Source organism: Myotis davidii, unplaced genomic scaffold (genome assembly GCF_000327345.1).
Source record: "Myotis davidii unplaced genomic scaffold, ASM32734v1 scaffold333, whole genome shotgun sequence".
Taxonomy (NCBI): Eukaryota; Metazoa; Chordata; class Mammalia; order Chiroptera; family Vespertilionidae; genus Myotis; species Myotis davidii.
The window spans coordinates 1,781,423-1,797,089 of NW_006285266.1; the positions used below are offsets into that span (position 1 = coordinate 1,781,423).

The 15,667-nt window shown below is 52.6% G+C and overlaps 1 protein-coding gene across 1 annotated transcript in view; it reads left to right on the forward strand.

Moving 5' to 3' along the window:
* The window catches only part of SMYD3 (SET and MYND domain containing 3), a 464,760-nt gene that overhangs the window by 354,950 nt on the left and 94,143 nt on the right, over positions 1–15,667 (forward strand). The gene's annotated exons all lie outside the window — the stretch shown is intronic.

Consider the following 15,667-nt stretch of genomic DNA (forward strand, 5'->3'; position numbering starts at 1 on the left):
AAAATATTGCATATATTTTATTTCTAGTTTATATTCAGTCAGATCTTAACCACAGGACGAACTGAGTTCCACATCAGTTTGCCTGTCGGTGGTCAAGAGCTTGGCAGCGTGTTCCTGTTCAGGCAGGACTACAGATTGCGGTGAGGGTGCCTGTGGCCCCTGGTATCACAGAGGCAGGCTATACATTTAGAAAGGGAAAGAGATACATAAATAAAAAGGAACATAGTTTTAAAATTGATTTAAATTATGTTGAATACAAATTTAACTTGATTTTCTTTCTGAGGCTTTTTTAGGCTGTCAGGGGGAGTTTCAGTATATTCATGACATTCTGTTAGCTTAATTCTCGTTGTAAGAATAGTATACGCTTCTAGGAAAGAATATTTATGCCTGGCCCGTGTGGTTCAGTGGTTGAGCATCGACCTATGAACCAAGAGGCCACAGTTCTATTCCCAGTTAAGGGCACATGCCCAGGTTGCAAGCTCGATCCCCAGTGTGGGGCATGCAGGAGGCAGCCAATCCATGGTCCTCTCTCATCATTGATGTTTCTCTCTCTCTCTTCCTCTCTTTGAAATCAGTGAAAACATATTTTCTTTAAAAAGGACATTTTCAAAATCTAGGAGCACACACCTTGAAAGCGGTCTCTGTAAAAAATCAATAAAATATATTTTAAAAAAATAAATAAATAAAAAATAAAAAGGACATTTTCACAAAGAACACAAGGGTGAAAACCACCGCATCTTTCAAACTCCCGCCCCACACCCTGAAGATAGGCGTGGCAAGTTTCTTTCCTGGAGATTTCAGGGAGCATCACCCACCTCCATCCAAGGTACACTCCATAGTCCTTTACCGTCTCCGTTCTTCTTTACTGTTTTCCCAGCTACCCTCACCCCCTCAGAGACTCATCTTCCCTCACTCTCAACTCTTTATGCTCAAAACTGTTCCCATGGGCTCTCCCACTTCCTCCTCCTTTCCTTTCCCTCCTGTCTCCCTTCTTGTCTGCCCTGGGTGGACACGCAGTCCCAGGCCTCCTCTGTTAAATATGCCTAGTGGAGGGGGGAGGGGGACGATGGGAGGAGAAGACGAGACTTCTCCTTGGTGGGCAGAGAGGAAGAAGCAGGGTCACTCTCTGTCCCCTCTTCACCTGACAGCAAATGTGGATGTCTGTCCAAAGCAGGTCCTGAGCGTCCGCCCCGTTCTGCATAAGGGACGCACAGTGTGTCGTCTCAGGACGACTCCATGGTTGGTAGACCTGCCCTGCGTTTCCCTTCGTGTTCACAGTGTCAGACAGCCCTATGGTTAGCGCCACCCATTGTGCGGCTGGAGTTGGAGCCCCTCCTGGGGCTCACGGGTTGAGTTAGGACTTCATTCTTTAATCGACTGCCTTGTAGCCGCACGGAGTTGCTGGAGCCTGGTTTCCTGCAGTCTGTGCGTAACTGAAATCTCCAGGTGGCTCTAGGCCTCATGCTCCGACCGCCGTCTGTTTCCTCCCATTCTGGAGGCGGGAGCTGAGACCAAGGTGCCAGCACGTTTGGTTCCTTTGAGGCCCCTCCCCTGGGCTTGCACGACTGCCGCTGCCTGGCTGTGCCCTCATGGGGTGTTTCCTGTGCCTCCAGGTGTCTTCTTACAAGGACACCAGTCCTATTGGGGCCACCCCGAGGACCGCACTGAACACGATTCCCTCCTTGGAGGCCTGTCTCCAAAACATCCACATTCCTAGGTGCTGGGCTTTCCACACACTCAGCCTGTAGCCTCCAGCCCACGCATGGCCTCCCGACTCCTCCTTCCTGGAGCTCCTGTCCCAGGGGCCATCCCTGCACTGACCGTCCATGACTGTAGACCCTGGGAAGGCAGTGCTCTGGCCTGGAAGGTCTTGTTCTCGGGGCGCACACGTGAGCTCAGAGGCCCAAGCCCAGAGGGCATCCCCTCTGCCGTGGCACCTGTCACAGGTGTAGTTATCCATGGTTTCCCATCGGGGCCTTGGACACCTGCCATTCTGGCTTGTGCACATTCTCTGCCCAGACCCACGGCCCGGCATCAGCCCCTCCCTGCCCTGCTCATTCTTCTACACTTCCCCGTCTACACTGCCCCGGCTACACTGCCCCGTCTATTCCCACATGGACAGCCTCCCCGACAATGTGGAGGGGTGCCTCCCAGCAGCCTCTGTCCACAGTTTCCAGCTCTGTGACAAGGCTCCGTTCCCCCGAGCGCCCGGTTAGGAGTGTGCGTTTTAGACGGTATCTTTGCTTCTCTGGGCCTCACGTCTACCCTGCCTGGCCCAGGGGAGATGCGTGCTCACAGCCCCACCACAAGCCCAGGTTTGGGACAGGACGGAAGCTCGGGGAGGGGAGATGCTGGACAAACCAGAAAGATCAATGCGCCCTGCACTACTCCACTCAGAAAGAGTCCAGTAAGGATTTCAGAAGGAAAACGATGGGAAGGCAGCAAAGACAGGAGAGGATGGTCCCGCAGCTCTGGGCCATCGGGCATCATCAGGGCGGACACCTGGAGTCCATTCCACAAGGACTGGTTCTAGAACTTCCAAGGGAGCAGCGGGGCCCACTCAGGCCGGAGTACAGCGCTGGGTAGGACGAAGTCCAGGGCTGAGGAGGACGATGGGTGCACGGCCGGGAGGCGCTCCCTGAGGCAGAGCAGGTGCGTGAGGACCGGGTACCTGGCGCAGGTGACATGTTCCATGAAGGAGCTAAGGTCCTGGTGGATGTGCCCTGTTCGGCTTCAGCACTGAGGAGCGAGGTCAGAGGCTGGATCGTGGGAAGTGCTGCCGAGGGAGTGCACCCGACTTCAGCCGGGGCCTGACCCTGCCTTCTGTGCGGCTCCTGCTGAGGGGCGTGGGGCTGGTGGGGCTCATTCATACTCTAAATGGCCCCTTTAGCCCTGGCCATTAACGGAGCAGTGGCCTCCTTCGGGGACGTATAGAAGGTCTGATGCCACAGAGTTCTGTGTTTTGAGTTCTAGGTCAGCATTTTTACCAAAGGCCTAATGAGGTAGATACATGGAAGTTATGTATTTCAAATTTTCAGGGATGCAAAGCTGAGAGGACTAATACTTTATGGGACTACATCAAACTGCCAAGTTTTCTCCTTAACTGGAAACATTGGTTGATATCAACAAGATGGTCGCTCCATTAGCGTTAATTCCTCCATTGTCTTTCCTAAAAGAACCTCAGATGTCCTGGCCGTGGTTTGTCTGGGATGGACCACAGGGTGGTCCCTGATTAGCTCAAGCTAGAGAATGGCGTTTTCCTGGCCACCTGAGCCACGTCAGACCCGGGTGCCAGTGGTGGTCCGCTCCTGGACCTGCATCTGAGATACTGAGAAAGCAGACTTCCCATCTCCTTTCCCGTGGCTCCCAATTGAGGCTGTTTGGGCCACAAAGAGAGAGAAGAGACCAGACTGGAAAGCAGAGGTGAGGAATGGGGAGATTCTGGCCACATTCAAGCATCGCTTGAATCCAAGCTTACCCTGTGCTGTTGAGTGACATGAACACTCAGGCTGGTAAATGTCATGTTTTGTTGGCCAATTCAAATTAGATTTCTTGGCTGATACAACATAAAGAATCCTAACTGACACATATGGGGGGGGGGGTCGAGGGAGATGAGTGCCATGTGGTGGCCCAGAAAGCCAACAACTTCCGTTATTTTCAGTGTAGTGTCCACAACAAGGGATTGGGTACATGTGTCCCTCACACGATGTCTAGAGAGTTTCTAGCTGAGGGTGACCAACCAGGAGAGGAATCTGGAGGCCACGTTACATGAGCAATGGCTGGTGACGAGAGGAAAAGACTTTGTGAAGGGGAAGGGGACCAGCAGCAAGTTTTCCGGTCTTGGGGCTGTGGTGCTGGACAGGAGTAGACCCCTCCTCGTAGCTAGAGGAGGAGGGACGGGAGGTATGGCCTGAATAAGAAGGAAGACACAGTCCAGGCCAGGATAGTAGGAAGAGACGCTATAACAAATCAAGTACCTGAAAATGGACCATTCCGCTTTGAAGAGTAGTGAACTCTCCATCGTTGAAAGTATTTACGCAATACGCGACCCTTTATTGGATTTCATAAAAATTATTGGGTGGGAGGATTGTCCAAATGAGGCGTACTGTCCCTTCTGGCTGAGATTCTGGGTTTCAAAACCTCTAAAGCCTCTTCCATTTCAACCACAAAGTACACAAACAAACCAACTCCACTCTAATTCTCGGTTCCTTCTCTATCCTTAAGTTACGGATGATACACACCTTTCCCTCCCTCTGCCTGGTCCTGAGGCGTGAGTACAGCTTTCAGAGCTGGTAATTTGTTCTATAACTTAGTAGGCAGTGGAGTAAGATAATATGTATCTTGAGATAGATATATCTATATCTCTCTATATAAAGGATTCACATTTCATTGTGACAGGCTGGTCTCAGCTACAGATTTCTATGCTTTTTTTTTTTCATTTAATCATTTGAATGTTCTTTCACCAATTCCTAAAGAGCTTATTAGCCTTAATTTTGAATTTGGAATTTAAATTAAATTTAAATTAATTTAAAATTTTGATATCTTTGGGATGCTTTTGAATTTACATTTCATTTAAATGTTTAATTGCTAGAAATACTAAATTAATGCTGATGGGCCACTGGAGGAATTATGGAAAGAAAAACCTAAATTTTGATATTTTAAGTGAAGTTTAAAAAGAACATTCAGAAGCATTGGAAAGGAACCAGAGGCGGCCTACACAGCCTCACGTGTGGCAGACGACCCGCTTACTTGATGCTTCACCGGCTTTTGGCATGTTTAGTGTTTTCTGCCACTTGCACTGTCCTGTTAGCAGCGGTTCTCAACCTGTGGGTCGCGACCCCTTTGGGGGTCGAACAGCCCTTTCACAGGGGTTGCCTAAGACCATCGGAAAACACGTATATAATTACATATTGTTTTTGTGATTAATCACTATGCTTTAATGATGTTCAATTTGTAACAATGACATTGGGGGTCACCACAACATGAGAAACTGTAGTAAAGGGTCCCGGCATTAGGAAGGTTGAGAACCACTGTGTTAGCGCTTTGGAAACATTTCCATCACGAGTAATAAGTCTTGAAGGAAAAAAGGTGGTAAATTTATTAAAATCAGCAAATAATTTATCAAATTGATCTTTTAATGAATTGATTTGCTTTCCAATGAGGTTAAACTGGTCTCTTTTCTGCCAAACTGCTCAGAGTCTTCAGTAAATTAATTTCCCAAACAACTGTACGTGCCGGCTCGGCTCGCGGGGGAGTGAGCCTCCCTCGGGGCACTGCTGGGCGTCGGGCGGGGCTGTCTCGGCTTCTGTGCTATTGAGAAGCCCCGTCAATCAGAGGCTTTTCCTGCTGTATGAGCCTTTCCTTATTTTTAAAATGTTATCTTTATTGTTGAAAGTATTACAGATGCTCCCCCCTCTCCATGGACCCCCCTCCGCCCCTCTCCCCAGGCCTTGACCACACTATTGTTTTTAAAACTTGAAAAAACCTGCGTCTCATTCTTAAAATGAAAAGCACCGTCCTCCCTTCCAGGCCTGCTTCCAAGCAGCAACTTTTCAAAACCATTTCTGTTTTCCGTACTTCCAGTCGGTATTTTTATATCTCCCAGTGTTTTCAGATATGTGTTTCTTCTGTATCACCTAATAAAATGACCTGCTCCTAGCTATAAAAAACAGACTTAGCTCATCTATCCGCTTTTCTCTATCCCTCGTCTCCCTTTCCATTAAAAACAATACTGATTGTTTAATTCTTCAAGCGATATGCTGACATGTATGTTCCTTCCAACACCAACTTCAGACAGATGACGTTCCACTTCATTAGATGGAGATTCAGCTCGCTCGTTCTTGATGGAGACCTGGGGTATAAAAGTCTCAATTCAAAGTCATTTCCAATGACGATTTAGGAGCCTGGGACACTGCCTTCCGAGACCCATTGTTGCTGGTGCCGGTGGGACTGGGGTTTCTTTGTCGACCCCCCACTGTATCTCTTTCTGTGGTCAGGCCCTGCTCCCGCTTTGATATTCTGAGAGTTCCCAGCGCTGTGTCCCCACATAGGTGCTTTTTTATTCATGCCAGACCCTTTCATTAGAACGGCTCTGGTCTTCTTTCATCTCGGGGGGAATTTTTCTTTATTTCCCCCTTTTTAATTTGATTTTCTCCGTTCTTTGATTCTGAAAGTTGGGGTAGTCAGATGTTAAAATGTCTGTTTCCAATGTCTTGGGCCTTTACCTCTAAGTTCTGAGCGTTAGTCATCCTTTATCTTCTGGATCTTTAATCGAATTTTTATATTTTAGCAAATTTTTAGTTTTTAAATTTACAAGAACTTGAATGATGCCTTTTTTTCTCCCTAGTCTTATTTTTTGGACACATCTCAAATCTCTCTATGGATAATCGGCCTTTTAAAAAATTCTCTTATATTTTTTGAATGAACCAGGTTTCCTTTAAGTTCATTTTTTCAGCTTATTTATTCTAGTATTTTCTTTTGCTATAATTTTCTCGTGAAGTTTAGATGCTTTTTGATTGTCCACATTATCTAACAACTTTATTCAGATATAATTCACACACCACATAATTTACCCGTTTAAAGTTTGCAATTCAGTGACGTTAGTATATTCAAAGTTGTACAAGTATCACAATTAATTTCAGAGCCTCTTTATCATCTTCCCCTCAGAGACAGTCCCTTATCTGTTATCCCCTAATCTTTTCATCCATCCCCACCTCACCTCTGCCCTAAGCAGCCACTGTTCATTCATATTTGAAAATGAGCGATTAGAAAGGCTGGCTTGCCCTGGCCGGGTTGGCTCAGTGGATAGAGCGTCAGCCTGTGGACCAAAGGGTCCCGGGTTCAATTCTGGTCAAGGGCATGCACCTCAGCTGCAGGCTCCTCCCTGCCCGGGCCCTGGTCAGGGCTTGTACAGGAGGTATCCAATCCATGTGTTTCTCTCACATCGATAGTTCTCTGTCTTTCCTTCTCTCTTCCAGTCTCTCTAAAAATCAGCGGAAAAATACCGTCCTGTGAGGATTAAAAAAAAAAAAGAGGCTGACCTGTGGCTCTGGGGGTTTCTGAATGGAGTTGGTAAGAAGACAGTGGGCGGGAAGGAGGGGAGCAGAGGTGGGGACTGGAGAGCACTGGGGTCCTGAGAGCCAGGGCTGGGCACCAGGACCTTGGAGAGCCCCGAGGGCAGGGCGCAGGTGAGCATTGGGGCCATCCCTGTGGGGAGCTCCCCCTGCAGCAGGACTCAGGGCTCACTCCTCCAGAGATGGCAGCCGGAGGGCCGGAGAGAGAGCGGAGAACATGTCCTGTTCACAGCTGCGTCTGGGAGATTTGGGGCACACAGTAGGTGCTATATATTTACGTGGTTCAGTGCCATACGTCTATATATGCCTTACAATTTATAAAGCACTTCTGTATACTCACCTCTGATCCCATTTGACAGAGGCAGGTGTGCACACGTGGATTTCCGATGGCGCTGATGCGGCCTAGCCTGTCGGACCCTCCACCTGCCTGAGCCCCGTCCGCAATCTCGTTTCAATTCCATATTTATCAGCTTTGCTTTTGTTCTTTCTTTTTCTTAAGGCCTACCGAATTGTGTTCTGGAATGCCAGGCATCAGAGCGCCTGAGCTTAGCTGGCCCCTCTGTTAAGAGCAGAGCTGTGGTCTCCGCGCAGAACCGTGCGAGTGTGGCTCAGAGCTGCGTGCCCTGCCCAAGGTCACCTTCTGGGTGGCAGCACGTTTCCTGCCTGAGTGATTTCTCCTGCTTGTCCGCGCCTCCCCAGAAGGACGTGTGGCTTCTGCTTCCGACCCAGGCCTGTGCCCAGCTCACCAGCCAAGGAAGCGGGGCAGGACCTGGGTGTCTGCAAGGCTGGGCCCAGGGCGGTCCTGCTGGTGACCGGAAGTGGGGGGTTTCTGTCCCCCCTGAGCTCTCAGGCTACCTCTGTCCAACAAGAACCAAGCAAGGGAAGCCCCACCCCTCGCCCCACCCATCATTCGCATTGAGTTATGAAAAGCCTTTGATCAGTATGTTCTCTGAGCAGAGAAACTCCGGAACCCTCCTTTCCACTTCTGCTTCTGGGTGAGGCTTTTAATCTCACGTTGTTTCCTGGTTTTAAAATGAAATGTAAGATCTGAGGGGAAATGGGGGGTGGGGGGGGAGTCGGAGATCATGTTTTCAACTGCCAGCTCATCTGGTGGTTCTCCCGGCGGGAAAATCAGTGTCAGCCCCGCAGAGGCGAATCCGCTCTCCCGGACAGCGCCGCCGGCTTTCTTCTTCGAAAATTAACTCACCCTTCATGCTTTTCAGCTCCTAGTGAAGTGCATTTCATGCTCGCCTGTCCCAGGCGCAGGGTATGTGTTCTGAGTGGAAATCTGGGCCAGCGTTGCCTGGAGGAGAGGGTCTCAAGTGGCCGTGGGAGGATTACATTGCGTTCGCCGGAGTTAGACCAGAAACCTGGGAGCATCTCAGGTCTGTGTGGCAGGCCTGCCAGCCCCAGGCCCAGGGAGAATTCGGCTTGTGGGGAGTTTTGTTCTTTTTTTGTGTGTTTTTTTTTTTTGTTACTCCTCACCCGAGGATATTTTTCCATGGATTTTTAGGAAGAGTGGAAGAGAGAGGGAGAGACAGAGAGAAACATCGATGTGAGAGAAACACAATAATTGGCTTCCTCCTTCACAAGCCCTGACCAGGGCCCCGGGCTGGGGAGGAGCCTGCCACCAAGGTCCATACCCTTAACCAGAATCGAACCCAGGACCCTTTGGTCTGGAGGCCAACGCTCTGTCCACTTAGCTAAACCGGCTAGGGTGAGTTTTGTTCCTATTAGGATTTCTTTATTCTGAACTTATCAGTCCAGTAGCAATATCGGTGCCAAACTCTTTTGGGTTTTAACATGGTCTGGTCAAAAAGGCAAAGGGCACAGCCTAGCTGGTGCGGCTCAGTTGGTTGGGCGTCCTCCCATGCATTGAAGGGTCGCCGGTTCGATTCCCAGTCCTGGCACACGCCCGTTTTGTGGGCTCAATCCCTGTTAGAAGTTATGCATGAGGCAGCCATCGAAGTTCCACTCTCACATCAATGTTCCTCCCTCCCTCTCTCTCTCTAAAAATCAATAAAAATTATCTTTAAAAAATGCTTTAAAAAGGCAAAGGTTACAGAGGCTCCCATCTTCTGTGCTTCCTCCCTTCCCCCCTGCCCGACCTTCACCCCAACCCCCAGTAGGGCTGGACCGAGTGTCACCCAGACGCGGAGCCGACACCTGCTCCTTACAGCAGTAGAACACTTCCCTCCCAGCTTACACAGCCACGGCCCCACCTCCGCCAGCTGCTCAGGCTCCTCTCCCGGGACTTGCCCACCACCCAGGAACCCAACCAGGGGTCCCTGCAGGAGACGCCTGGGACCCTGCCCGTGGCTGTGGCTGTGCCCCTTCTGGTTGCTCAGTGACGGTGCCGCATTGCAGGCTGTTAATACAAATTCATACAAATCACACTTAACTCCTAACGAAGTCTGATCACTCGGGGGAGGGGAAATGGCTTATGGCCGCCTGTGGGCGCCCTGGCCCCAGGCCGACCAGAGCAAAGTGCATTTCAGGGCTGAGCTCACAGGGCCCTCTCAGGGCCCGTGTCTCCTGGCTTTGCCTTGTCGAGTGCTCATCAGCACGGGTGACAGCACAGACACAGTGAAAGAGTGGAGCCCTCCCTGAGTGCAGCGGGGCGTCCTGTGAGCTCAGTACCAGCTCCCCCCACCTCACCCCCATTTGCTAGAAGTGAGCGAATGCTCGCCGAGTCCACTTCCTTATAAGAGCATGTGCACACACCGAGGCCTGCGAGTCCCGGCAAGGCCAGCCCCTCTGTCAGCAGCTCAGAATGTCTGGACGGTCCGCGGACTGCAATTCGCCCCATGCTCAGCTACAGGTGGGACGTGTAAAACCCTGCCGCAGTGTTTGCGCCTTCAGGGGCTGCGGCCTGGGCCTGGAATGAGCCTTCATAAACACAGACATCTTCCATGGCCGGCCCCTCCCACGGCGGCCTCTAGCACTGTAGCGTGTGCATGGCCGGTCCAGGGCGGGCAGGGGAAGCGTAGGCATACAGAGTCAGCCTTGCTCCCCTCCCCCAGTCACACACACCCCCAACCCCCGCCTCCACTTGAGCCGGCTCTCCTGGCCTGAACCCTGGCTCTGGCTCCATCACCTCATCCTCTGAAACCTCCTGCTTTTGTTTCTATCTAACCCAAATAGCGTCATCCTGGCCACGGCAGGATTTAAGGTAACCACGCCGGCCAGGCCTGTTTCTGCCGGTGGGTCTTCTCCTGGTGTGTGGAGACCCCGGTGCTGGCCCACCTGCAGGGGGCTGCCACCTGGGAGCGGGGCCGCCTGGTTCTGGCAGAAGGAGCCTGGCCGGTGTCAGGTGGGCTGCAACCCACGTGGCGGATCCAGCCATTGGAAACAGAGCTCTCTGTGCCCAACAAGAGCCCACGTACAGCCATGGTCAGGGAGAGAAGAATGGATGAGGGAGCCACTTCCCCAGAAGTTGATGTCGGGATGAGGGTCATTGATCTCCGTGTGGGGCGAGCCTGTGGAGCAGACCTCCCCTTATCCCGTGCCATTCCTCCCGTACCCCCTCCCTGCCCCCCTAATCCCGTGCCATTCCTCCCGTACCCCTTTCCTGCCTCCATCAGTGGCAGCTCCTCTAGCCCCTCAGGGGCTCAGGTCTTGCACTTCTCCCCCTAGAGGCTTCTAACCCACTCCCAGATCTCTGGGTCCCATGGCGTCTCTCGACGGGCAAGCTGGCTTCCCTGAGGACGTGTGTTTTACAGGAAGCGAAGCCCTGAGCTGGAATGCTGGGCCCTGATGGCCACGTGCAGCACCAGGCCAAGCAGACAGTGGCCCATGGGCCATCTCAGGCCTCGAGCGCTGTGCCTGTTCCTACACCCCACCTGGGTTTTACTTTTTCCCCCTGCACTATGAGTCTGGGCATGCCTCCAGTGGCAAAGCACATTTAGGCTGCTCCCTTGGTTCCTGCCCACAGCAGCATACATGCTGACCAGCCAGACGGGCAGAGAGAGGACAGGATCGGGGGTGGGGGGAGAAAGTCCATCCTGATGATGCCAAGAGAGAGCGAGACACCTGAGCCTCCCGGTGACGTTGATGGTTCAGGTGGACCCCCTTCGGCGCTGATGGTCTGTGTTCCTGAGGATGCCGGGCAGTCCAGGGACGGCCTGGAAAGGCCTCCTGCCTCTCCAGATGGCTCCCGAGGCTGCCCGTGCTGCGGCGTTAGAGGGCCACGCTGCGGCCAGCCATACGGGTCAGCTATGAGACCGCCCACAGTGAAGAGGAGGCCTGTGGGGAAAGGGCAACTGAAAGGCTGTAGGCATGTGATCGCATCTGATTCTGACACCACCCTTGGCCATCGATGGGTACCAGGGTGACGCTTCATAGGAACGTAAACGTCTCACACTGTGTCGGCATCTGAAGCTGCTATAATATTGTAGGTCAACTGCATTGGAAATAAAATTTTACAGTAAAAGTAGGTGCTGTTATTCCTGTTTTACTGGTGAGAAAAGGGAAGCTCCAAGGAAGTAAGAGCCTTGCCCCAGGAGCCTCGACTCACCCACTCGGAGTCTCGCTCTTTCTCTGCTAGGCCACTCCTTCTGATAAAAGATGACAGATTTGTTTAAATGAAACGAGCTGCGTCCTCACTGATCTGAGGTCACCTTGTCAGGCCTGGGGAAGCCCCAGGACGCCCCGTGGAGCTGCTCATTTGATGAGTGGCCCCTGCACACCTGTGTCTGCGTGTGACCCCCGGTGCTCCTGTCACTTAGCAGGAAAAGTGTAACCGTGTCCTGACAGACCTTGCCCGTGGCCGAGGCAGAACCTGCGTCTGCGTGACATCGGATGCCCCCTGGCTCTCCTGTGTGGGCTGGCACGGTGATGCCCAGCATGTGTGTGACCTCCTGGCCCGGGAGGGTGCTCCACGGGGCACTCACTGCAAAGGGAGGGGGCGAGGGTGTCTGTCATTTCTCCCTAAATCCGCGGCATGCTATCCTGCAGGGCAGTGTTCTCAGAGGACTTGGCGATCCCGTACCAGAGAGAGGCCCGTTCTGTTATGGTCCTGCGGGAGTCCTGGCAGTGAGGGGGCAGGAAGGTTAGCAGGGGCCTGGGGCGCAGGAGCAGGGCGTGGCTGCAGCCTGTCCTCCACTGTGTCCCAGGGAGCAGTTCTGCTCTGATTCCAGCAGGGGGCAGTGTCTGGGGCTGGGCCCCCATCAGATAGTTTTCAGTCCTGGATGTGGTGAGGGTCGGTCACTCCCAGAGGTCTGTCAGCCTGTCTGTCCACAGCTCACAGTCCTGCAGGCCCAGCCGTCCGGGCGTGTGCGAGGCCAGGGAAATCCATTTAGACGCAGCAGAGCCGGTGAGGCGCAGGGGCCGAAGGGCAGCCTTTCTAAGGAACTCAGCCATGGCCGGCGCTGGACGAGGGGCAGATCCAGGGCGAGGCCCAATTGTTGACCCAGTCTCCGGCCTGGCCCTCCGCTCGTTTCCCCAGAGTATTAGCACGTTCAGGGGAAGGGAGGGCTCTTCCGTGGGGGAAGGGCGCTGTGACCAAATGGACTCGAGAGGCAAGGCCACAGGAGGCACTCGGGTCATCCCAGCGCCTCTGCAGCGCACTCTGTCCTACAGTTCGGAGCACATCTCCTTACCGTTCGTGTTTCTGACATAGAGGGAGTCTCGGGGTCGGAGTCAGAGCAGGTCTGAGCCCGGGGTGCAGCATGAAAAGTTCAAGCTTTAAGGGGGCCTCACGCTAAAGGTCACGCAGGTGGGACCCTGAGAAGGACTGTGCCGGTGCCTCCCTGCCTCCCCCTCCTCCCTGCCCTGCTCAGAATGACCTGCCTGGCCCCTCAGAGGATGTAGATGTGCCAAGGTGGCCCCCCTACACACAAGAGGTGGCACTTTCTGTTCCCTGGTCAGTGAGGGTAAAGGTGTCCTTTCAGCCGTTCGCCTCCCCGGAGCTCTATTCATCCAACCCCCTGCCCCAGACTTGACCTTCAATCACTGGGAAACAAGAAAACATGAGATCAGCTTCGACCAAGTGAGACTCAGTCCACACGTGGGCGCCTTTGCGTGAGTGATGCGGCCATGCTGTGGGGTCGCAGGTACCTTTCCAGTTGGCGGGAAGTCAGGTTGTCAATGGCCCTCCTGGGAGGAGGCTGTGGACAGAGCTGGCCCCTGCTGAGGCTGAATGAGAAATGGGCAAGGAAGTTACGGGGCGCAGGCTTCGCCCCAAAATAGCCTGGGCTGGAGGGTCTGCGAGGAGCTGGGGCACTGACAGTGTAGATGTCCCTGTGATGCTGGCTGCTCCCCAGAGAACCCAGGTGCAGGAGGGAAGCACGTCGCCCCTCGCCCTGCATGGGTCCTAGCTGTGTCCATCGCTGTGAGCGGAGAGCTGCCCTCGCCCGTTGGTGGCTGGCGGGCCTGTGTGTAGCTCTGCTGGGAGGACAATCATTTACTAGCGCCATAAGGCAGAGCGCCGTCAGCATGGGGAACAGTGACGGAGGGCGGCCCCTGGAACATCGCGGAGTGTGTCCTTCACACAGACGTGGGCCCTGACTCGTGAAGTTCAAGTATGTTTACTCGGGATCAGCTCAAGTGTGGTTAGAAGAGTGTGGGATTTGGACGGGTCGGGGAGCCTGCTCTTCGTGCTGAGAGAAACCAGGCCCAGGCAGGGAGGGAGGCAGGGCGGTGCTCGCAGGCCACCCACCGAGAGCGACAACCTGCCTGGTCTGGACTCAGCCAGGCATTGAGGGCGGCGGCGTTGGGAGGGAGGGAGAGAGCCTCTCTGTCTCTTCCAGGTAAAGACAGGCACGGCTGTGTCAGACGCGGGGTCGGTGAGCCCGCACACGTGGGCCCCTGTCGAGAGCGGTGACTCCGCCAGGGCTGGATGTTGCCAGAAAGCCAGTCGGCGATCCTCCTGTTGCCATGGTGGTCTGGGAAGTATTTGCTGATTTCTCTCTGCCACAAGCCTATTGGCCCAGAAATTTCCCAGAGGCGTATTCTCTGTAGGTTCACAGAAGCTAAACGGCAAGTTGGTGCCCGGGCCAAAGGCCAGCTCACTTACACTCGGAGCGAGTGGGGTCCTTGCTCACTCGCTTTCCGTGTCTCCATATGCGGTTCCACAGCATCTTCCCACAGGCTCACTGAGGTGCCATTCACACACTCCACGTTTCACCCACGTAAAGTGGACCGCTCATTACTTTCACTGTACTTACAGAACTATGCAACCATCTTTTTATGCAGTAAATGTTAAAACACTTCCATCACCCTAAGACCGTGGTCGGCAAACCGCGGCTCGCAAGCCACATGTGGCTCTTTGGCCTCTTCAGTGTGGCTCTTCCACAAAATACCACGTGCAGGCACGTGCATGTACAGTGTGATTAAAACTTCGTAGCCCATCCGCGGAAGTCGGTATTTTGTGGAAGAGCCGGTATTTTGTGGAAGAGCCACCCTGAAGGGGCCGAAGAGCCGGATGTGGCTTGTGAGCTGCGGTTTGCCAACCACTGCCCTAAGAGAATCCCCTTTCCCATTAGTAGTCACCCCAGCAGCCTCAACCCATCCTTAGGCAGCTAGTCATCTGCCCTCTGTCTTTCCAGCGTAGCCTGTTCCGGGCTCTGTATATAAAGGGGTCCACACTCTGGCCTTCGTGACTGCTCCCTTCACCTCGCCTAGTTTCAGGGCTCGCCATGCTGTAGCATGCATCAGTCCTCCATTTCTCTTCATTGGACAATAATATTCCACTATGAGGATATACTAAATGTATGTATCCATTCACACATTTGGTTGATGGACATTTGAGCTCTTTGCTTTTTGACTAAGAACACTGTGCACGCATTTTTATGTAGACGTGTGTTTTCATTTCTCTCGTGTAGACCTAGGATGGGAATTGCTAGAGCACATGGGAATTGTATGTTTAACATCTGAGGACCTGCCAGACTCTTCTCCAACGTGGGTGTGGATGATCACATCCCCATGGTCATACGTGAGGGCTCCGATTTCTCCACACCACTGTTTGATTCTAGCCATCCTAGTGAGTGGGGAGTGGCATCTCGCTTGGGTCTTGATTTGCTTTATTGCCATTTGTATTTCTTCTTTGGAGCAACCTCTGTTCCATCCTTCGCCCATAGTTTGAGTCATTTGTCTTTACGTTGTTGAGTTGTAGTAGTTCCTTATTTAATCGAGAGACAAGTCCCTTACCAGATATAAGTATTTCTTCCAGTCCGTGGTTATCTTTCTACGTTTTTGTAGCACAAAAGTTTTTCATTTTAATGGTGTCCAATTCATTTGTGGTTTTTGTAACTTGTGCTTTTATGCCTCCTAAGAAACCATTGCCTAATACAGAGCCGTGAAGATTTATGCGGACATTTTCTTCTAGGAGTTTTATAGTTTTAGCTCTTAGAAGCTAAATTATTTCGGTCTTCAACCCATTTGGGGTTAATTTTTCTGTGTGGAATGAGGTAGGGGTCCAACCCTACCCCATGTGGACATCCAGTTCTTGCCTGTCATCTCTTAAGAGAGGAAACACAGATGCCTTTTCTAGGCGGTCACTCTGGGTTGTGTTGGGGCCAGTACTCGGCAGGGCTGTGTCCGCAGGTGAGGGGCAGGTGTCGAATGTGGACACGCTGGACTTCAGAGGAAACACC